At 37.6% G+C, this 20842-nt stretch overlaps 1 long non-coding RNA gene across 1 annotated transcript; it reads left to right on the plus strand.

The window, feature by feature from the left end:
* Positions 1-10329: 10329 nt before the first annotated feature.
* LOC131540127 (uncharacterized) lies at positions 10330-20188 on the plus strand. Its single transcript, XR_009271180.1, has 3 exons — positions 10330-10374; positions 17367-17416; positions 17758-20188. It is a non-coding gene; the product is annotated as an uncharacterized LOC131540127 (long non-coding RNA).
* Positions 20189-20842: the final 654 nt, after the last annotated feature.

A 20842-nucleotide genomic window follows, 5' to 3' on the forward strand; every position in this document is an offset into this window, starting at 1 on the left:
CTCCATACTGCACTTGTGATCGATATGATACCTCTTCATTCACTGCTACGAACTGATGGCGGTCAGATAAGTACGATTTGAACCATGCTAAGGCACTTCCACTAATGCCAACAAAGTTTTGTATTCTATTCAAAAGAATGTTGTGGTCGATAGTGTCGAACGCAGCGCTAAGATCCAGTAGAACTAATAAAGAGATACAACCACGATCAGATGATCGAAGCAGGTCATTTGTAACTCTAATGAGAGCAGTTTCAGTACCATGATACGATCTAAATCCTGATTGGAATTCCTCACAGATATCATTTTTCTCTAGGAAGGAATATAATTGTGAGGATACTAGCTTTTCTAGTATCTTTGACAGAAAAGGGAGATTTGAGATCGGTCTGTAATTAACTAGATCTTTGGGGTCAAGTAGTGGTTTTTTAATGAGAGGCTTAATAACAGCCAATTTGAAGGTTTTGGGGACATATCCTAATGACAATGATGAATTAATAATAGCCAAAAGAGGATCTATGACTTCTGGAAGCAGCTCTTTTAGTAGTTTAGATGGAATCGGGTCTAACATACATGTTGTTGGTTTAGATGATTTAACAAGTTTATACAATTCTTCCTCTCCTACAGTAGAGAATGAATGGAATTGTTCCTCAGGGGATCTATAGTGCGCTATCTGATGCGATACTGTAGCTGACGGCTGCAAGGATACAATTTTATCTCTGATAGTATCGATCTTGGAGGTAAAGTAGTTCATAAAGTCATTACTGCTATGCTCTTGGGAAATGCCAACACCTGTTGATGCTTTATTTTTCGCTAATTTAGTCACTGTATTGAATAAATACCAGGGGTTATGTTTGTTTTCTTCTAGAAGAGACGAAAAGTAATCAGATCTAGCAGTTTTTAATGCTTTTCTGTAGGATAGGGTACTTTCCTGCCAAGCTAAACGAAATACCTCTAATTTAGTTTTCCTCCAGCTGCGCTCCATTTTCCGGGCTGCTCTCTTTAGGGTGCGAGTGTGCTCATTATACCACGGTGTTGGACTCTTATCCTTAATCTTCCTTAAGCGTAAAGAAGCAACCGCATCTAAAGTGCTAGAAAACAGAGAGTCCAAAGTTCCTGTTACATCATCAAGTTGTTCTGAGCTATTGGATATGCTGAGGAACTGAGATAAGTCAGGAAGATTATTTATAAAGCAGTCTTTTGTGGTAGAGATAATGTTTCTACCATATTTGTAACAAGGAGTTGGCTTTACAGCTTTAGCTATATGGAATATAGAGGAGACTAGATAATGATCTGAGATATCATCGCTCTGCTGCCAAATTTCAATGCCACTGACATCAATTCCATGCGACAGTATTAAATCTAGAGTATGATTTCAACAATGAGTAGGTCCTGACACATGTTGTTTAACACCAATTGAGTTTAGAATGTCTATAAATGCTGATCCCAACAAATCTTTTTCATTATCAACATGGATATTAAAATCACCAATGATTAGGACTTTATCTGCAGTCAGCACTAACTCCGATAGAAGATCAGAAAATTCTTTAATAAAGTCTGTATGGTGCCCTGGTGGCCTGTATACAGTAGCCAGTACAAACATCACAGGGGATTTATCATTAATACTTTTTTCTTTGGATAACATTATATGAAGCACCATTACTTCGAACGAATTATACTTGAAACCCGACCTCTGAGAGATACTGAAAATATTGCTATAAATTGTAGCAACACCTCCCCCTTTACCTTTTGGACGCGGTTCATGTTTGTAACAGTAATCTTGTGGTGTAGACTCGTTTAAAGTAATGTAATCATCTTGTTTTAGCCAGGTTTCTGTCAGACAAAGCACATCTAGTTTATGGTCAGTGAACATATCATTTACAAAAAGTGCTTTTGAAGAAAGGGATCTAATATTCAATAAGCCAAGCTTTATCGTGTGTTTATCTGTATTATATCGTTTTTTTATTTGTTGAACATCAATTAAATTGTTACTATTACTTTGGTTTGGATGTTTTCTGTATTTTCTAGTTCGGGGAACAGACACAGTCGCTCAACTCAGTTTTGTTTATATTTTGCTTGGCCTATAATTTTAAATGACAGATGTCGAATTTATTTATTTATTTTTCTTCCGCGACACTTTTCCTAAACTATTGTGTTTACAGCAAGATGTTAAAGGAATTTAGTATTTTGACAAGACGAATAAAATTATAATAGGCCATTTTTGTACAACCTACATTTTTTTCCCCTCTGCGACACTTGTTTCTATTGTGTTGTAAAGGTTAAACCAATTGTATCCTGACAAGACGAATAAAAATAAGGAATACAATTTTTGTACATTTTTATTTTCTCTGTGACACTTTTTTTTCCTACTGTGTTGGCAGCAAAATGTTCAACGAATTTCGTGTCTTAAGACAAGACGAATAAAATAACAAATACAGTTTTGTGCAGACTACACTTTTATTTGTTAGCCTATCTGTCTTTCTTTCAGTAGAGGAAATTTTAATGTGTGATTCTGGAAACGAGATCTAAATTTAGCGGGAACGGTCGGGTCGGGAAGAAAATTATTCAAAGCGGACAGCGGGTGAACAAAGAGTTAATATATCGCGGGAGGGTGCGGGATATAACCTCGCGGGAGCGGGACTTAAAAAACAGTCCCGCGCAGACTCTAGACTGAATTTCATGTGAATGTTCACGCGATATTACCGTAATTTTACATTCCGACTTGTAAAAACCATTCACGTTCTCGTCCTTTTTATGAGCTGTTTTCCGAAGCTTTCTCGCTTCTCGAGACGGCCACCGTCAATAAGCACTGCTCTTTAATTGTGCTAGTCTCTGGTCAAACGCGCTCAAACCACTGTAGTCTAATCTGTAGCCTAATGTAATCTAACTACGAACATCATAACGTTTTAGGCAAGTAGGCTATCCATATTATGATAAAATATTTTAATAAGGCTGAATTTGAATTTAACCTGATCACGTTTAATAAAAAGACATTTTAAGTTTAATTATAACGCGCATGTCCACTATTATTCAAACAACGAACAAATTATACAGCAAACAAAGAACATTTACATTGTCAAAGAATATTACTGAAGCGTGAGTGTAAGCACTCTAAAAAAAAACTATAAGCTAATCAGTGATGTTGTCTAAAGTGTATGATGAATTAATCTCTTACATCGCAGGTAGGTAGGCTACATCTGCACTTCGTTGTTTCTGATGAGAGAATTCGATAAAGTGTATTGACCAAAACTTTTGCATATCAGCAATGTTAATATTTAATAAAATCCTCTTAAATAATAGAAATGTTAAAGAAAAAAATCTTGAAATAAAATCACAAAAAACACAAATATATATATATATATTGGTTCGCATATTGGCTACATCTTCATTTGTATGTTAATCTATAAGAGTTTGGGCTGTTTATAGGATTTTGTCAAAGGCCCCGCCCTGCCTCATTAAGCCCCGCCCCCCAGCACCCCCCAAATAAAATATGTTCCCGCGGCTATGGTATTTATTGTTTGTAGTATCTTGAAACTCTCCGAGCAGCATTTTTGCATTCAAATAAGATGACAGTGGCCGTAGAGCGCCCTCAGGCGACCGTTAATTTGACATCATAATGAATACGCTACCAACGAACATTTTTAAAAATCCACAAAATTATCATAATTTTTGTAAATTAAACGACATCTCTCATTCAAACTCGCTCGCTCCCGCTCACTCTAACAGCTCGTCGGTTCTGCACATTGGATCGTGGGAAATATAGTGCTTCAGCGAGTTGGTTGTACACTCGAAATCAGAATGCATTGTGGGGAAAAAGTAGTGAACGAATGTAGGGAATGAAGTCATTCACTCAGAATTCGGACAACACTACAAAATGGCTGACACCGGACATAGTGCACTATATAGTGGATAGGGAGCGGTTTCGGACACAGCTTATGTGTGTGCGTTACAGAGCAGCAGCGCATTATATTAGAATGGCGATTAACTGACCTGTACTATAAGCTGTTTAAAACATGCATTCTCCCGTTTAATTTCGAGCATCCAGTAATATAATTACACGTCTTGTGGAGAGTATGCATTTATTTGTCATTTTAACTGTTTGGAAACGGAGCGTAAATGTGGAAGTCCTTCAGAGATTTCTTATACTGTTGCGCCCTCTATAGGACCAGCAACTAGTCGACATCAAGCTTACAGCGTCATGGCAGAGCATTAAAGTCGACTAGTCGATTAGTAAGGCTGTAAGATTCCGAAATTTTTGGAATCGATTCCGATTCCTGGTTCTGGAATCGATGGGAGTCGATTCCGAGAATCGATTCCTCTGTTGTTTTCGATTCTTTTCCGATTCTTGTTTTTTTAGATCGAAGGAACCTAGGCCGTTTCTCAAACGGAAGGCTGCATCCTCCGGAGGTCGCATTTGTAGGCTGCATACGTCACAAAGAAGATCTTATTTTAGTATATTAATGGTTATAAATTTGACCATTATTCTTAGCTAAGAGTAAATTGTTGTAATATGCTTTTGACTCGCAAATGTAATGCTCAGTTTACTGAAATAAACCAGGCTTGATGACGTATGCAGCCTACAAATGTGACCTCCGGAGGATGCAGCCTTTCGTTTGAGAAACGGCCCTAGTCTCGCCATGACTGCAGGATATAAAGGTCGTAGAAAGTATCCTTCTCATAATATGAAGCTTTATTTGTAAAAAATGACAATAAATTTCTATAGCTATGATTGATTTTTAAATTGTAATTTTGTCTGCTTTGCCCGTGAAATTAGGCATAGTTCACTGCTCAGCAGGGACATGCATTTATCGCATGAATTGAACAAGACATGAAGTGTCTAAAATAAATGTGCACAGTTCAGCTGAATGATGAAGTTTACTTTGACTGTATGCTTTGGATAAAATTAACAAACTGTACATTGAAACAAAATAACCAGAACATTAACAATAACACTGATAAGAGCTTGTGGTTTATCTGTCAATCAGCTGCTCGGCCACTGATCTGCTCGTGACGTTTTTTTAACTGGTTCATTAAACTATCCAAAAGAACCTTTTCGTGGAAACGAATCAGACTTCTAATCACTTTTAGCGAGCATGAGGCGAAGGGTAAATATAAAAATGAAATAGATCTTATATATGTATAAAAAATAATCTTTTATCTCACAACTCTCGTAATTACGGCTTTTATCGAGCATGAGGGAGGCGAATGGTGCTTCTCAAAAGGAAGGCTGCATCCTCAAATTATAATGATGCAGTACCGACTCGTTTTCTTTCAGTTTATTTTAGTGAATTTAAATGTGTGCAGCCTTCGTAGGATGCAGCCTTCCATTTGAGAGGCACCCATAGATAAGCTTTGTTGAACTGAAAAAAGCTCTGAATGAGGAGTCGATTCCTCTTGATGGGATCGATTCCAACCTTTGGAATCAACTCTCGATTCCCAACGCCTCGGAATCTATTCTTTTTGGAATCGATTCCCAGCTCTATCGATTAGTCAGTGCAACACCTAGTGTGTGTCTGTGTGTGTGAACTATCTTTCTGAGGAGATCTGCTAGCTTGTTTACACAGAGCGCTGCTAGTCTGACAAGAGGATGGCTGGATCAACCAAATGATCAGTGTTTATGTCACTGTTTGTGTACATTTCTAAGCTTTTTGATTGGTTTTATACAACGTTTAACACCATATTTGGAGAGCAGAGATAGTGACGTTTCAGGGGATACCCGGAATATAGTGAAATGCTCAGAAGTGAGGAGAGGAGTTGAGAAAAGCAAATGTTCATTTCCAGCGAATTTAGTAAAACTTTAAGTCAACTTTAATAGTCATTTAAATACCTTTACTCAATTATCTGGACTATGAAACTTTGGGAGATTATTTTTGAATGTCTGTTCTTTGAAATTAGCCCAAAAAAAGAAAAATCGATTTTTTCATTGTTTTTCCACATTATCGCCCGTATCTTAAAATGGAATGTTGCGCCGACTCATTTCGCCAGAACGGGTCATTTAATTAATAAAGCAACTCCTCACAAAATGGGCATCAATACCAGACAGAAATAAGGAGGGAGAAACCATGAAACGTTAGAGGAATCAATAGTTTGTCACATGAGACTATCACAAAGCAACTTGGAACCAGATGTAAATTGTCACATGAAAGTCAAGTTGCTATATAATAACATAATAAGCGATTGACCACATGCAAAAAAAAAAAAAAAAAAAAATACAAACAGAAAAGTTAACAGAAATAAAGAAATAAAAAAAATAAAAAAATCAACCAAACTTTTCTTCAGAATTGAAGGGAAAGGAAAACAAAAGAAAAAAAAAAAGTTTTATGTATCATAGAAAAAGGAGACAGAGCACAGATTTTAGCTCTCATAAAGATGAAAAGAGATGGTAATATCTTCCATAACAAGGCACAAATGTGAAGCAGGGCACTAAGACGGCACGATAAGAAGCAGACACAAGCAATCCCCCTTACATGATGACGATGACGCGTCTGCGTGGCAGTATAAACAGCAGCAAATGTAGTGCAAAGACAGCAGCAAACAATCACGGCATAGAACGAAAGGGAGAATCCTACAGCGAATACATCACGTTGATACTAATCATCATGTTGTCCCCCACACCCAATTATAATTACTTTTAACACTTACCGTTAAGATATCACGTAGCTAGAACACTTTACAGGTACAGGTTTGTCAGAGTCATGCCCACCAATAGCACAATGGGATACAGGAAATCATGCCTATTTAGCATGCAACAAAATGTTAACCCCACATAAACAAAAATACTAGCCCTATAATCATCAAAAACACTTTAAAGTTATATACACCCAACCAGTTTTATAATAGCTGCCTGTTAAAGCACAGCACGCTTACCTGAAACCACCGTCAACATAGACAAAAAGGGGGAAGTCGGACGTGACGCATCCCAGGCAACAGCCAATCAGCCTTTAAATAGAAGGAACTTTTCACTGATAAGCAAATACTGCTGTCAATCACCTATTCCCATTACACAAGTAATGTCGTCATCAACATGAACAGCAATCTTCACAATACAGTGTCAAAACCAAACTGAAACTCTACAATAGCTGTGTTCTCCCAGTGCTTCTCTGTGGAGCAGAGTGCTGGCGAATGACACAACAAGACTTGACCAAGCTGTTCACCTTTCATACTAGGAACCTACGAAGAATACTTTGTATCTTCTGGCCAAACAAGATCTCCAATGAAGACCTGCTGTCCCGCTGTAAGCAGGACAACATGGCCACGATGATCATGAAAAGACGTTGTCGATGGATAGGACATGTGCCGAGAAGAGAGAATAGATCCATCATAAAGACAGTCCTTCATTGGACACCAGATGGAAAGAGGAAGAGAGGCCAGTCTGGCCTGGCGTGCCCTGACAACCTGGCACAGGACAGTGGAACAAGAACTAAAAAATAGCCATTACAACTGGGGCACGATAGACCTTCTGGCCCATGACAGATAAAATTGGAGAGACTTCGTTGCTGCCCTATGCACCTTAGGCATTACGGGCAGCAAGTAAGTTATCTTAAAGGTGCCATAGAATGCATTGATACAATATTTTAAATTGTTCTCTGATATCTACATAGAAGGTACGTGGCTTAGATAAGGGCAAAAAAATCTCCAGAAACGGTTTAACATGTCCATTTTTACATGTCCATTTACATGTTTCTTCACAATACCTGCGGAACTTCTGATAATTTGGCTGTGCAGGTTCGGCTGGTGGCTGCAGAACATGGGTGGGTATGTGCAAATGTTGGGGGCGTAACTATTAGTGATCCCGACTGTAACGTCACAGTCAGTGTTATGTTCCGATTCACCTATTTTTCAGTGGTCTTTTGCATTCACAAGATTTACATAAGAAGGAGGAAACAATGGTGTTTGAGGCTGACGGTATGTCATTTCCATGTGCATAACTGTTATTATTCAACTATGCCAAGGTAAATACAGTTTTCCATTTCTTTAAACACATTTCTAGACAAATACAAATGACTTTAGACAAAAAAACAACAACATCTACTGACATTTTTTGACCGATTGCCCAGAGACATTTTCACCTTCCATTCTTCTCAACAGCTGGAGTGAACCAGTGTTAATTTTGGCAGGCATTTTTGATTTAGTCTTAGGGTGAATCCCATTTCTCTGTCTTACCCCTTCCCCTACGTCTTACCCCTAGCCCTTGTCCCTCGAAACCGAGTGGTAAGCGCTAGGGGTGAAAACATACCCCTATGAAATGAGACACCACTTGGTTACGGTTACGTCATCATACACCGTCGCTAGCTGGCTGCTACGTCACCAGAGCCGACAACTGTCGATCACGAACTTTGGATCGTTTTACAAACTTGTTAAAACTGTAGAAATGCGTGGAGTCCATTCAAGGCTAGTCTGCGGGACTGTTGTGCAAATCAGCAATGTAACGTTAGCGTCGCAAACTAGCGATTTTTTTAAAACGTTTCAATTAAGAACATGGTTGCAAATATATATGTACAGGACTGTCTAGAGCACAAATCAAGACTGTCGTAATTTTTAAATAAATTATTTAAGCCGAAAATACTTGATTGTTGCCGGTTGCGCAGTGTGTTCTGGGTACCCCTCGGTTTCAAGTAAGCTCGTGAAAATGCTTGGTTTTAAGGGGTATCTACCCCTTCCCCTTAGCCCTACCCCTCGATCAAAACGAGAATTGGGACAGCCCTTACTCTCACGTGAACGCGCAAAACTAAGGGGAAGGGGAAGGGGTAAGACAGAGAAATGGGATTCACCCTTAGTCTTAGTCTTGAGACGAAAATGCTTAATAGTCTTAGTCACATTTTAGTCATTTGAGTATTTCATAGTTTTAGTCTAGTTTTAGTCGACGAAAAGTCATTGTATTTTTGTCAACTTTTAGTCTTTACTTTTAGTCAAAGTGCCGTTAACAACATTTATTTTGGTAGCTATTTTATATGTAGTATTCAAACAAAAATAGGCATCAATTCTTCTCTCTTCAGACCAAATGAATTAAGCTTGTGAGAAATTTGAATCAAGGATTGAATTTGGAAAAACTGGAATACATTTTCATTTTTTGGTAGAGATACAAATTAAACTCATTTTTCAGATACAGTAGCTTTACTTAAGTATACATTTATTTAACATCTTTTGTTGGTTAACATTTATGACACGGATAATTAGGAATGCTGTCCCTTTAAGACGGAAGGCATGCATGTAATACTGACACACATTCAGTTTTCACCCACCTGTAAACGCTCACTTAAGCCATAACTGACTGTATTTATGTGAGATACTCTGACTCTACACGATAGACACAGGACTGCTGTGTGTGTATTTGAGCGCTGAGTACTGAGAGCTGATCGCTCCCTGTACTGAAGAAGTGGAGCGTGCGCGCGAGAGAGAGCGCTTCTATCAGCGCGACTCCGCCTATCCCGCCGTCACTAACTTTAAATTAATCGACAACGAATTGTGAAAAACGGGACGTCTGGTCACCCTATCCCTAACCCTTCGGGTGCTGAGGCTATTGTTTCAGATCGTTAGTTTGCGTTTTGATAGCCTATCCGTCCACTGCGGCTGCCATACTGAGACTACGCCCCTCATCTGATTAATCCAATGACAGAGACACACATTTTGGATTTAGGATGTATTTTGAATGTCTGGTAGACCTCAAATAACATTTTAGTCCCGTCTCGTCTTGTTAATGAAGACGCGGCATTAATTTCGTCATAGTTTTTATCATCAGAAATTTTAGCTGGTCAAGGTCTGGTCTTAGTCACAGAAAAAAGGTTCGTTGACGAATATTTTTCGTCTTCGTCTTCATCGACGAAATTAACACTGGAGTGAACTGAGAAGATGGCTGGCTGACTTCACACATTATACACCCTTCTTGCCTGTAGGTGTCTCCCCTTTTTCCAAGATACATTATACAAATTAGCAATGAACATAAGATTAATTTTAATTAGAACAAATATTTTATGACCAAAACAAGCATTTTGACTTCACATTTAGTTTATGTTTGTCTTTTTCTTTTTTACCCTGTTGTATACACACATCATTGCCACAGAAACCAATGCAGATATTGAGTGAAACAAAAGAGCCCTATGGGACACACTAGGGGTGTCGCGATATACCGGTGACGATAAACGTGATATTCAAACCAACAATTATCGATATAGTGTTCATTTAGTGTATGACAATATACCTGTATTGGCGATAACCGCAATATTTTAAATGAACAGGACTGATAACACCACATGTAAATACTCCAGCACCAGTACATGGTTGACCTTCAGGTGGCAGTATTGCGCCTTAACCCTGACATCTGTCAAACAAGAAGAAGACGCAGCTCACGCAGCTACTCGGAGAAGAGCCGTGATCATCAGAGTAAGTTGCCATTATTTTACTAGTCATTAGAATGGGAAATGTTACATTAACCAGTTAACAGAGGTTTTCTATATTCATATATTTAAGTAAAGGGTGATTGTTTTAATAAGTACGTGTTTTCTTTACTTGTCTTATTTTTGTATTTGCAATCAATATGGCCTGTGCATAGTAACACTTCATTTCTTTGTTCAAATCTGTTAACAGTTACACGATTAAAACTGATCTTGAAAAACTGAGCGACCACATTGCTATATTAAACTCTGTAAAATGTTCAGCTGGTCGCAGTGCCATCCCAGCTAACAAAAATACGTAACTGTTATGTAACCGCAACGTAATCTGGTGACCAAAGTTACGTCGTGGCGACCAGAAAAGTGAAAGGTGCGTATACGTCGCCACAACTTAACTTTGTGACGTTGCCAGTTCGTAACTGCGACGTCGTGGCAACGTCGAAGATCAATAGTTGTGTGCTGGTAATCAGCTGGTAATTTGTTTATAATTATTTATTTTCTATGGGCGGACATGCAGTAGTTTAACCTAATTTATGTCCTCATATGCCCAAACTAATGTAAAGGCTTTTTCAACAGCTGTGAATGATGAATACAGACTCAAAATGAATTCAGTTCATTTATTTTGAAAAACCCACAAATATGAACAGTAAAATACACCCAAATTATTAATAAAAACATAGGATATACAGTGAAATATGAATGAAAGCATTCATTTACATTTTACATTTAGTCATTTTGCAGACGCTTTTATCCAAAGCGACTTACAATTGGGGAATACATAAAGCGATTCATCTTGAAGAGGCAATCAGACAGACGAAGTGCTTGCAACACCAAGTCTCAGGCATTGTTTAAATAAATACAAACTACCAAAGGAAGGAATAAGTAAAGAGAATTTTTTTTTTTTTTTTTAAGTTTAGGATGAAGTCAAGTGCTGTCGAAAGAGATGAGTTTTCAGTTGTTGCTTGAAGATTGACAGGGATCCAGCATTCCGGATAGGGGTGGGAAGATCATTCCACCAGCCAGGAATGGTGAACGAGAATGTTCTGGAGAGTGATTTTGAGCCTCTCTGTGATGGTACCACGAGGCGTCGCTCACTAGCAGATCTCAGATTTCTGGAGGGGATGTAGTTTGTTCCATGCTCAGCATCATTATAAACAGATATGCTAGCATAATATTTGCTAGCAGACATTTCAGATAATTAAGGAAAGATACCATAATCACAGAGGTGTTGATATTAACAAAAGGGTAACACTTTACAACAAAGTTCATTAGTTAACATTAGTTAACAACATTAGTACACATGAACTAAAAATGAACATTACTTCTACAGCATTTATTAATGTTAATTTCAGCATTTACTAATGCATTATTAAAATCACAAGTTGTGTTTGTTAACATTAATGCACTGTGAACTAACATGAATAAACAATGAACAACTGTATTTTCATTAACTAACATTAACAAATATTAATAAATAGTGCAATAAATGCATTGTTCATTGTTTGTTCATGATAGTTCACACATTAACTAATGTTAACAAATGACACCTTATTGTAAAGTGTTACCAACAAAAGTACTTAAAGTAGACTGTATAAACATCATTTTTCAAAACAATGAACCTTTAAAATATTGAAAATGTTTCTAAAACCAGAACAATGACCAATTATAACCACATTAGAACATATTTCACCCAAAAATGTAAATTATGTCATTAATTCCTTACCCTCATGTCGCTCCAAACCCATAAGACCCTTTTGTGCAGAACACAAATGAAGATATTTTTAACAGATGCCTTGTGTACGCAAAAAAAAACAGCAATAACAAAAACAGTGTCTTTATTCACAAATTATGTATCTCCAAAGCATTTTCACAAAAGCACCATGAGATGGCCAGCTCTCACGCCAAGGCAACACTGATGCATGATGGTGCTCTCGTGAACATGTTATTTTGTAAATAAAAATGCAATGTTTTTTGTGCACACAAAACATTCACATCACTTCATAAATTGAGGTTAAACAACTGGAGTCACATGGGTTTACTTTAATGTATTTATTACCTTTCACTCAGGTACCGAACGACATGAAGGCGAGTGATGAGAATTTTTGGTTTAACTAAGACATTAGGTAAATCTGTTCCCTCAGGCGCACCAGTAGATCTCTGCCTGATCTCTGATCTTCTGCTCCTTCCACCATCCCAATCCTGGATTACTGAGCCACAACAGAAGTTTCCACTTTGAATGCTTTAGCCTGGCGGTTTTTTCACCAGCATCTAAAGTGAGAAAGAAAACAATAACCAAAATGTAAATGTAAAAATAATAATAATAAATAAAACAATGGTTGCCCAAAATGTAAAAGTGCACACTTGAGTTTTCCCTACTGTTTCGGCATTTCCACCTCAGGGCACAAAAGAGTGGGGACTCACAGGATAAGAACAATTTTCTAGAATTTTCAACACAGTTTTTGGTCACTTCCTATACAGGGCTCCAGACTGCAACCAAATTTTTCTGCCGGTGTGACTAAATTTTGTGAGCAATCACACTAGCACGACCACTACGTTGCCCCACCTCATAAGCGCTGCTATTTCTGTTGCATATGAGAAACATCAAACAGCAAGCGAAACAAAAGCTAGTGAAACCGCGCTACTCGTTTGAGCTGCGCAGCGCGGACCATTTATCAGCTCGGATCAGCGCTGAGCGAACAAACTTCTCCGAGCTCAGAACAGGTTTACTCAGGAAGCAGTGTTGATTTCGCGACACTGTTACTGCACAGTGCTGCGAGATCCAGTGAGAAGCATTCAAATTATGCACAGAAATCTGTTATAAACAGGTCAAACAGCACTGACATATAACCAGAAGTAGTAACGCTAACTATAACCATGGTGTTGTGGCAGAAATAGTTGAATTTCATTACATTATGCATTTCAGGTTTGTACAACCTTTTAAGAGAGAAATTCAAGCACATTTAAGTATTACACAAAAATTTACAGCACTTTAAAACTTTAAAAAACATACAATTAAAATGTTATTTTTAAAGGGATGACCAAAATATACTTTGTGGTAAACACACTTTTGTAAAAAAAAAAAAAAAAAAAAGGGGGCATCAAATTACCAATATAACCAGTAGATGGTGGCAGAGGAACACTTATAGGCTTATTAGTTATTCATTTCTACTTTTTACTTTATATTTTGAAATTATAAAATCACTATTATAAAATTTTAAATCATCAAGAAATCAAATTGTCAAATTGTTGCTCTTTTTTGTGTATGAAGTAAGAAAAGTCACAAAGTGCACTGAAAAACAAACTTATCTGACTGAATCACACACAAAGCAAGAGAGCTCCTTTTATAATCACTGAAGTTGTTGGTCAGTACCATATAATACTACAAAAAAAAATAATGGTACATTTAATAAGAGTAGAATATGTTAATTTTCTATATAAAACTTACATTTTGCACGTTACTGTTGTTAATAAAAGTAAATTTTGTGCTTCCCAATTCAAGCTCAGTGCTTTACTGTCAAATGTGCATTACCAAGAATTAAATATGTAATATTACTAGTAAGTACACTTATTAATGCAAAACTATAATAATTTTATGATTTAATTATCTTTATTTTTAATCCCCCCACACACCACCCCCAGCGCTACCAAATCTGCTTCTGGCGCTGGTGCCACTGCTCTCAAAAGTTAGTCTGGAGCCCTGCTATATACAGGTACATCTCAATAAATTAGAATGTCGTGGAAAAGTTCATTTATTTCAGTAATTCAACTCAAATTGTGAAACTCGTGTATTAAATAAATTCAATGCACACAGACTGAAGTAGTTTAAGTCTTTGGTTCTTTTAATTGTGATGATTTTGCCTCACATTTAACAAAAACCCACTAATTCACTATCTCAACTAATTAGAATATGGTGACATGCCAATCAGCTAATCAACTCAAAACACCTGCAAAGGTTTCCTGAGCCTTCAAAATGGTCTCTTCAGTTTGGTTCACTAGGCTACACAATCATGGGGAAGACTGCTGATCTGACAGTTGTCCAGAAGACAATCATTGACACACCCTTCACAAGGAGGGTAAGCCACAAACATTCATTGCCAAAGAAGCTGGCTGTTCACAGAGTGCTGTATCCAAGCATGTTAACAGAAAGTTGAGTGGAAGGAAAAAGTGTGGAAGAAAAAGATGCAATTTGGGTGAACTTCACAAGGAATGGACTGAGGCTGGGGTCAAGGCATCAAGAGCCACCACACACAGACGTGTCGAGGAATTTGGCTACAGTTGTCGTATTCCTCTTGTTAAGCCACTCCTGAACTACAGACAACGTCAGAGGTGTCTTACCTGGGTTAAGGAGAAGAAGAACTGGACTGTTGCCCAGTGGTCCAAAGTCCTCTTTTCAGATGAGAGCAAGTTTTGTATTTCATTTGGAAACCAAGGTCCTAGATTCTGGAGGAAGAGTGGAGAAGCTCATAGCCCAAGTTGCTTGACGTCCAGTGTTAAGTTTCCACAGTTTGTGATGATTTGGGGTGCAATGTCATCTGCTGGTGTTGGTCCATTGTGTTTTTTGAAAACCAAACTCACTGCACCCGCTTACCAAGAAATTTTGGAGCACTTCATGCTTCCTTCTGCTGACCAGCTTTTTAAAGATGCTGATTTCATTTTCCAGCAGGATTTGGCACCTGCCCACACTGCAAAAAGCACCAAAAGTTGGTTAAATGACCATGGTGTTGGTGTGCTTGACTGGCCAGCAAACTCACCAGACCTATTTTTGTCGAGTTGATATAACTCCAGACAAAGCTCTGATTTCTGAGAGATGCGCATAGACCCCAACGCGGCTAGATTTGCGCTCATTTCATTCATATAGGCTATAGTTTACACTCATTCACTTTACACATCCAGGCCCATTACCAGCTATGAGGTCCAGACCTCGTAAAAGCTTCCCAGCTAACAAAAATACGTAACTGTTACGTAACCGCAACGTAATCTGGTGACCCTCACATGTATAGACATGTCCGCAGCCATCGTTTCTTTTAATTTAGTTTAATGATTCTGCTCGAGATGCGATTATTTCTTCTTTATGGATATGGATATCACTGTTTTGTTTTCCATGATACTATGGTGACGTGATATTGATTATTTTGAGCTGTTTATACCAAATTAGCCAATTTCTCTGTCAGCAGCTCCCTTCAGAAATGTTGAAATCAGGAACTTCTCCTGTGTCATAGAGGGTTTTTTTCTGACGCTTCTGAAATCACAGAACAAGTGGTATCAATATGTGTTTATCATGAAAGATCAAAACCTGTTTTCAGTTTCAGCACATTTTCACGCTCCATGTAAGTGATGTATCCGATTAACTGTACAGCGCATACTTTTAGGTTAAATTAATTAGCTAACTTCCATTCATCCATTGACAAATTGCCAGAAAAACCTTTATACCAAAAACGCTCATCTACACATAAGATTACATTAAAAGCCCAAACTTTCATAAACAAGAGCTCAAGTCTATAGTTACCTCTTATAGTTAGCTTACGGTTGAGATGCTAACGGACTTTTTCTGAAGACACTAAACCATTTCTGTAAAGTAAATATTCAACGGAAGCGTATCATTTACGTGAAAGAAAGTGTCAGGAACGCTTGTATGTACTATTTGTGTATTTTAGAGACTAAACTTACCTGAAATTAGTAAAAACAACAGTGAAAGACGAAGTTGCTGCTTGACAGTTGAGCTGCCGCCCCGTTTCCATGGTGACTTCCTCAGCTCCAGCTCAGCACGCGCTCGCCCATTAAAGCATGTAGAAGTCACGCAGAATTTTACGTAAATAATATAATATAATATAATAGCTTTAGAAATGGTAAACGTGGTGTAGAAACAACATTGAAAAAACATTCATTAAAAACTAAGGCATAGGAATATATTTTTTCGTACACATATTTACACATGTATCATGAGGAACAATTGTTTAACTTTGTTTTATGTATTTTTAAAATATATTTTCAAAATATATTTCAACATATTTAACAGTGCTGTATGGGGTGTAATTTATGTGAATTTATTAATAGGGCTATACAAAGGCATATTAAAAGCAATTGTCCATATTCTGACTTGGTGAAAAGAAACACATTTTATCTTCAAGGAACGTTCAATCTTGTGTCTGTTTAATTACACTTTTTAAATAGCATTATGGTAATCAGAGAGCATAAAGAACGTACAAAAATTATGGTAATGAAATTACGTCCATGCGACGTTGCAGTTACGTTGCCAGTAAGTCATGAAGTTACCAATATATTACGATTAGAGTACCTATCTGGGACGTTCTTGGTTATCCTGTTACGTTAGGAGGACGTACTGCCGACGTTGTGAGTTGGTGATGGGATGGTAATGAAATTACGTGCATACGACGTCGTGGTTACGTTGCCTATTGGTAAGTCATGAAATTACCAATAGGTTACGTAACAGTTACGTCGTGTGTTAGCTGGGATGCACTTAATGCCTCATCTGCAGTCGTTCTAGATGCACGTTAAAACTGAATTAGCAGCGCTCTTACTGCATGACTTCAGTGGCGCCGGAGCATCTATAAGTTAAAGAGCTTAAAATACGGGTATACAAGTTAACAGGTGAAAGTATCAATTTAGATGTTAATATGGCAACACTTTACAATAAAATTCATTAGTTAATTACATTAGTTAACATGAAATGAGAATGAACAATACTTCCACAGCATTTATTAATCTTAGTTAATGTTAATTTCAGCATTTACTAATGCATTATTAAAATCACAAGTTGTGTTTGTAAACTTTAAAGTACTGTGAACTAACATGAACAATGAACGACTATTTTTATTAACATTAACAAAGAATAAATTGTGTAATAAATATATTGTTAGTTAATACATTAATGTTATCAAATGACATCTTATTGTAATGTTACCATTAATATTTATTCATTATACTGTTGAAATTGACAGTATTTTTTCTCTTGTTATTTCATAGGAGCTCCAAAGAAGACAGAGAAAGCCAGAGTTTGTGCCCTGCGTTTATCAGTATCCTTATGTTCGTTGGGTGAAAAAGAAAAGCTCATTAAACAAAGTAAAAAGAAATTTGACTGATTTGACTGATACCCCCCCCCCCCAAGGTGACCCAAGATATCGCGATATATCGACATCATGATTTCTTATGGCCACAATAACTGTGATATGAAAAATCTAATATCGTGACAGCCCTAGGACACACAATTTGGAATTGAACAGTGATACACAGTGTGGTCAATCATTTATATTGGATTCCATTCGGATATGAAAAAGTCAGATTTGGACTGACAGTCTGAACAAGGTGAAAGAGCGGTCATTTGGGGGCATACAGTTTTCCTCAGTTGAAAGATCAGAATCTATGAGTTGGGACTCCTCAGTGGCCATACTGGAGGTGTTTCCAGCTGGAGTTGCGAGAGCGAATTGGAGAAACACTGCCCTCATCGTGAAGCAATGTATGTGAAAGAAAGATGAGAGAGGTATTCATTGTAAGTGTCTTGCAACAGCAACACACCTTAGGAGTAGGACATGGTTCGTGAAGGGCACAAAGCCCTTGCGTATAATGTTTATGACTCTGGATGGATGGTTCAGAGGGTAAAAGGATGGTTCATATGTTGTTCTTGAGCTAGTACTGAAATGGTCTCATGTTCATTAGACCCATTATAATAGCATTTGCTGCTGCTGCCATGAGACCTAAATGTCTCTGAATTTGGAAGAGTGATAAGCCTATTCTGATACCACTTGTGGCAGTAAAAATCAAATCCACACATGCAGGTGACAATTGTGCCCGCATTTTGGTTAAGTCCTATACCACCACTAGAAAGGAGGTTCTCAGATTGGGTGATAGCATACTCTTCTTAAGAATTAACCTTCCCACACACTTCATGAAAAGAAGCCAGTATGCTTCGTCCCCAAAAGCAAACCTATAGGAACTTTCTAATGAGTGGGTCAATTTGTTCAGTGCCCTGAAACAGCTTGCTTGCAGGGAACAACTGAACACATTTGACTGGGGACTCATTGAGAGGGGGATGCCTATGTCTAGAGGGGCCTGCTGCCCTATCAACCTTACGTGTCTTGATATCTTCTCAATAGGGAAGCAGGTTGTTGCTGCCCAAAACACAAACAAGGTGGGTTAGCGAAACAGCCCCTTTCTGTTATTGTTTTTCTTCATTAACCCCATCAAACTTTAACCACGTACAACTCCATATTATCAGCTTATTGGACAGACAGTAGTTGGAAGCCATCTGCTTGGTGGCACATAAGGCCAGAGTTGTGGCCCAAAACATGGATACAAATTCCAGTCACTCTGTATACAGAAAGCTTAGTCGTTATTTTAGGTAATAATTTTTTTATTTTCTTTTTTCCATTAAAACTCTTTCCATATTCATAAAGTAGTTGTATGTGTCAGACTTTGTCTCTGTGTCTTGTGTTTCCCCTCCTCTCGTGCCCTTATTTGGTGTCATCATTAGTTTATTAGTCCCAAGCTTTGTGTCATTAATTATCTAGTTTCACCCAGTGTTTATAAGCCCTGTGTTTCCCTGCCTCAGTGTCCGGTCTGATCATTTTATGGTCTTTGTTCTGTGTCTCCAGCGATCCCTGAGTTTGTCTAAATAAAGTTAATGATTGAAGAAGTTCCTTGCCTCCTCGTTTCCCTGGCTCCAGAACGTTTGTGACAGTATGTTGCATTTTACATATAGCATACTTTATACATCATTGAAGTAAACAATGTATAATCCATACTTAGGATAGATATAGATGATTTTTTTCATCTATCAGTGTTATAACGACCTCCATTAATTGTTATAGTGTCATAATACTCATTAATTGTAATTATATGAGAAAACTGATCATTTTTGCACAGTTTTCATTAAAATTCATATCTGTGAAAGCCACAGGATGTGACATTTGGAATTATTACAGGGTTACAACAGACACAAGGCAGGAATAACACAAGTACCACATGCAGCGGTATAGGCCAATAAGATTGGATGGTATTAGCAGCTGAAATGTAATTGGCTGTTAGCAGCCATGCTTTTTGGTTTGTATTTTGTTTTTTGTTTGTTTGTGCTGCTGCTTCTTTCTTGCAAGATTTTTATTTGCATTGCCCATTCACAAAACCCCAATACATGCTGTGGTGATGTGTTCTGTTAGATTATTGTCATTTGGGCTTGTATTTCATATTATACACATTATTTAGTCTTATATTTGTTAATGTGGTTGTGTTTGAAAATGTAAAATCAGCTATTTGTAACTTTTACATTTGTTCAGTTAAGTACAATGTATTACAATGATTTTTTTTTTTTAAATCAATCAATCCATCAATCAATCAATTCACCAACCCTGATGGAAAAGAAGCCCAAATTAATGAAATGCTAATGTAAAACAGCTTTATTCTGACAGAACTCATAGGTGCTGCCACCAAGTGTTAGTTTGTGAACAGTAACTTCATAGATTCTGTGTCTTAAGTTTAAAGGGTTCATTGGATATGACATGCACTTTTGCAAGCTATTTTAACTGAAATGTGTGTTGGCAGTGTGTGTACTCAACCACGCTATAATGATAAAGATCTACCCAGTGTTTTTTTGTTTTGTTTTGTTTTTTTAATCTCGTTAAATCATTACCCCTTTCTCAGTTCGAGCCGATCTCAGATGCCTGTTTGTATGACGTCACACAGACCCAGGCCCTCCCATGATTGTTTGATTGACACTAACGTTTCAGCACAGACTGGACTGGAGTCTTACCTTAGACCCGCCCTGAGTGAGCTGTCATCAGTCCGCCACTGTTTCGACGCCGGAGCAGATGTATACAAGAATTTATCCTAAGTGATTGAGGTTTTTTTGTTGTTGGATGTAATAATGAACATAACAGTCGTCATTTACTCCCGACATCTGAAGACGCTGTGGATTACATTAGTTTCTGAAGGGAATGCAACCCCCAATCTACCTAAATGTGTCAATCTTCATTCATGATCCAGCTTCACCTCCAGAAGAAGTGGGTGTAAGGTTTTTGTTTTTTTTAATTAATGAATCTTTGCAAATCACCTTTCCTAACAATGAGAGACAATGTATCTCTCTGAGAGCGGCTCGGAAGAGAGGGGCGGGGTGAGCAGAGCTCATTTGCATTTAAAGCGCCATGCAATGCACTTTTCAGAGCACGAAAACAGCTTGCTCTGAAAAGAGCTGTTTTGCAGGGTAAAAACGGTGTCGTTTTACACTGCCATTGATAAATTTTAACCAAACTATTCTACAGACTTTTCATTGAGACCCTAAAGAATCATATCAACTTGTGGAAAATGGGCATCCGATGACTCCTTTAATAAATAATTAACCCATAGATCTTACTGATCTACTGAAATTTTCATAATTGCTAAACAGATCTTTAGATCCTAGACTTGGCATTTAATGTCTATAAAACAACCACAAGAAAATAGTTAAACATCAT

Source organism: Onychostoma macrolepis, chromosome 05 (genome assembly GCF_012432095.1).
Source record: "Onychostoma macrolepis isolate SWU-2019 chromosome 05, ASM1243209v1, whole genome shotgun sequence".
NCBI lineage: Eukaryota > Metazoa > Chordata > Actinopteri > Cypriniformes > Cyprinidae > Onychostoma > Onychostoma macrolepis.